Source organism: Odontesthes bonariensis, chromosome 18 (genome assembly GCF_027942865.1).
Source record: "Odontesthes bonariensis isolate fOdoBon6 chromosome 18, fOdoBon6.hap1, whole genome shotgun sequence".
Classification (NCBI taxonomy): domain Eukaryota; kingdom Metazoa; phylum Chordata; class Actinopteri; order Atheriniformes; family Atherinopsidae; genus Odontesthes; species Odontesthes bonariensis.
Window position 1 is genome coordinate 35,376,927 of NC_134523.1, and position 4,260 is coordinate 35,381,186.

Consider the following 4,260-nt stretch of genomic DNA (forward strand, 5'->3'; position numbering starts at 1 on the left):
CAGAGGAACACTAAGAATGTTAGTTTTCTTATAAACTAAGAAAATGTATGACTGATATGTTAGCATTTTATGAAAGATTTGTCTATATGCATGTTTTAGCAAATATTACCAGTAGACATGTTGCAGTATCAGCATTCATTTGGCGTGTCTGACCACCTGATCACAGTTAGCCAATAAAGCAGTCAACCTAATGTCAAAACAGAACATGTTACAATTATGTTGGTCCACAGCACAAAACAGTAAAGGATACAAAATTATATTCAGTTCCCCACAGACATGTGGCTTTTATCTCAGTATGTCACCACCAAAATTCAGCATTTCCTTAGATCTTGCTGCTTGATGATCTACCTCCAAAGTGAGCACCTCCCCAAGTAACCCAGTTCATGCTCCATGTCTCCATGTACATCATCACATCCAATGATTCATACCCTAATGAATAGAGGATTCCGATAATCTGGGGATTTCCATACAACACATAACAAGTTTGAAACCCATCCTGTAGGTTTTTCACAGCCTTTTCACTTCTCTACTTCACTCTTGTGCAGGAATGGTTAGAGTTAGGAGTTAAAAACACGTGGTTGAGGTTAGAATCATATACATATTTAGAGTTAGACAAATATACATGTTTGTGACTAAAATTCAACTATTCATAGGTTGTGGTTCCTGCCATGTCATGTAGACACTGCCCTACAGAAAACAACAGCCTGTAAGGAGATGTTGCCATCTAACATATTTATAACCATGGATTGTGAAACTGCCACAATTGGGTTATAGTGATGCACACAAACATATATCTTTCATGTTTTATGATGAGACAAGGCTATTTAAACATTTAGAGAAAGGAAGGCTGACATTTTTCTGTTGATAAAGAGCAGTAACTGGTAGATGTTTTGTACTCCTCACTTGGATACAGTTAATCCTTACCCTTTATATTAGTCTTTTGTTCTGTCATAAGTGTACATATCCTGATCAAAACATTATGACCATCCACCTGATATTTAATAGCTCAGCTTTTTACTGACTAAACTGCTCTGACCAGTCAGCATGTTGACAAAAAACTTCTGAGGGTGTCCTGGAGTGTCTGTTAACGTGAAGTTAGCAATAGATCATTTGGCCTTGTGGGTTGTGGGGTCTTTGTGGAGTGGGCTTGCCTTCCTCAAATGCCACCAGCACTCATAAGATATCTGGGGAGTTTTGGAGATGGGTGAAGACCTCAGACTCTTTGTGATGTTCTTTTTTTCTGGGGTCCACAGCTGTCCTTGAGGGTGGGAGGTGGACTCCCACAATAGGGGGAGTGCTGTAGCCATGTGGTGGGTGTGTGGTTGGTTTTCAAAAATGTTTGGGTACATGGCAATTGACATCAATGTGTATGCCAGGATGCAGATTTTCCCAGCAGATCATTGCACTCTAACAGGATGAGGCTTGTTACTTGATTTGCCTGTCAGTTACTTTAATGTTATGGCTGTTGTATGACTGTAGGTTTCTGCAGTATTTCTCAAAACATTGACAGTTTCCTAAATGTGAGAAGGATGTATGTCATTCTACAGCATAAATAAAGATAGATTTGGTTTGCAGAGTTATTTAACTTTCATTATTTCCCATCTTCATGACATCAGTGGCTTTAGAGATCAATAAGAAACAGTCAATGTGTATAATATAAATATCAGAGAATGGGAAAACACAGAAACAATAGATAAACATGAATCACACAAAAATCTATTTCAGTCAGTCAGCTTATCTAATAAATCATTATTGGAATTGAAACATTATTGGGAAAATATGGAACGTTCAGGCTGAACTGATTTGATTTTATATTTTGCAGCCTCCGTATATTCCACTCGCCATGTGCTAAACTATGCAATTCTCTGTCTGCATCTTGTGGTGTCCAGCCGTGGGACTCACACTTCTCATGTTTACACTGCGGCGGTACATCACCTAGTCGTGATGATAAGGACTTTGCTGTAAGCCCCAGCTGAACACCCTATATCCACCCTGCTGGCATAGCTTCAGTGTTTTCATTCCATACTATAAGAGTCACACCACATTCCTGTTACAACTTCTCTGCAGCGCATAAAAATCTCCTTCTCCAAACCGCAGAGCCATGTGTTTTGAATTTTCCCTGTTTGTTCCCATTTACAGCATCTCTCTTTTTTTCTTCTTCTGCTCTGTCGCTCTTTCACACACAAACACAGATCGGCCCTCTCTTCTTGTTGATAGGCCCATTAAGTCCTCATGAAAGCATTCCATTTAGGTGCATTTGAGGTTACGGTTGTCACTGACAACCGGCTGTCAGAGAGTGGCAGGCTCTATCAGTGTTGGGGGTTTCCAGAGGAGCGTACAATACACAGAGCAGCTATTGATGGAGCCTGCTTTATGGACTAAACCCACCAAAGGCAATGGTGTGAGACAAAGACAGAGAGGGAAGTCTGATTCTTTGACTCTATGATGTTAAATCATGTGGTTTTGATGTTCTGGATGGATCATCTGTTGATTTCATCTTGTTATATGTGTTTTAGTGTAGTTATATATATATATATATATGAGCATAGTGTGAAGAGATTAAAAAAATAATGAGAACCGATGTTTGCATATTAAAATTAGTAAAAAGCTATGAAGCAATCAAGTGAAATATAAATGTTTTTTTAGTGCAATTCAGCAAAAAAAACTTTTTACATTTTGCAACTCAAGAATCTTACCTGCATCCTGACAAGAGGCACCATGGTTTTCATTTAATTTCTCTTCCAGTGTTCTTGGAGCTAAAAAAAGAAAACCCTGTCTACTGTGTTAAAGTCTAGTACTTTTGTCACCTCATCTGTCCATTTTGACCCCCTTACCACACAGACAGTTGGCCATTAGCCACGTCTGGAGAATCAGTGATCAACTGTCTCTTGTATTTTTCAAGTTCAGTGTAGTTCAGTTCAATTCAGTTTTATTCATATAGTGTCATTATATATAATATCATATATCTCAAGGCACTTCAAAGATATAGTCCAATTCAAGCCAATTACAATCCAATTCATTGTAATACAATCATTATCCAAATAAATCAATTCCAAATCGGTTCTTTTTGTACAAAGCCAATTTAAAAAAAACATTGCCTGGCTAAGGAGTGTGTGTGGGCCACGTTGCCACTGTCAGACTCCGTCAATTTTCATCTTCAGCCGACTCAATACGTTGAATCTGCAACATATGAGATGGTTCGTGAGCAGGGTGGACCCAAAAGGCAGTTCACAAAACAGAGGTTTATTTAATAATCCAAACTCAAGCAGCCACTTGGGAAGCGGTATAGGGGGTCCAGTTAGGCTTCCTCTTGGGGGGAATAAATGACACAAAACGGGCTGATGCAGGTGGCGATGGCTTCAGGCATGGCTTGGAGACTGAATCATCTGACAGCGCTGTGGAGGTGAACCAGGCTTTTCTGGAGTGGTGAGATGATTGCTGGATATAACTCAGATGTGATCCGTTGTGCTCCTTGCTCTTCTGGGAAGTAGGTCAGCCTGAGCCAGCACCTGCCCTGCAGGACAGACAGGAAAATAACCCAAACATACACACAGCCAAAAACTATATGGAAACAAAAACAAAACAGAAAACCCCAGTCCACAACAGTACCCCCCCACTAAGGGACGCCACCTGGCGTCCTACCAGGCTTGTCAGGGAATCTATGATAAAAGTCAGTTAACAGGCTGGGATCCAGAATCAGGGAGTGTGAAATCCAAGAGCGTTCCTCGGGGCCATATCCCTCCCAATCCACCAGAAACTGGTAACCGTGGCCCCGCCTGCGAACATCCAGGATGCGGTTGACTGTGAATGCTGGGTGGCCGTCGATGAGACCGAGAGGAGGAGGTGGGTCAGACAGGGGATGCAGGGGACTGTCAAACACAGGCTTCAACAGGGACACATGAAAAACGGGATGTACCTTGAGTGCCGCAGGGAGTCTCAGCTGGACAGCGCTTGGGTTAATGATGCGGTCAACGGTATAGGGGCCGATGTACCTGGGAGCCATCTTTCGGGACTCTGTCTGGAGAAGAAGGTCCCGGGAGCAAAGCCAGACCTGCTGACCCACCTTGTACTCTGGAGCAGGGGTGCGGTGTTTATCAGCGATCCGCTGATTCCGGGCAGTCGTCCGGACTAGAGTGGCTCTGGCCTCCCTCCAGACACGACGAGTACGGCGGTAGTGGGCCTGGACTCAAGGGACAGCGACCTCTGTTTACTGACTGGGGAATAGGGGGGGTTGAAAACCAATGGAGACCATGAAAGGAG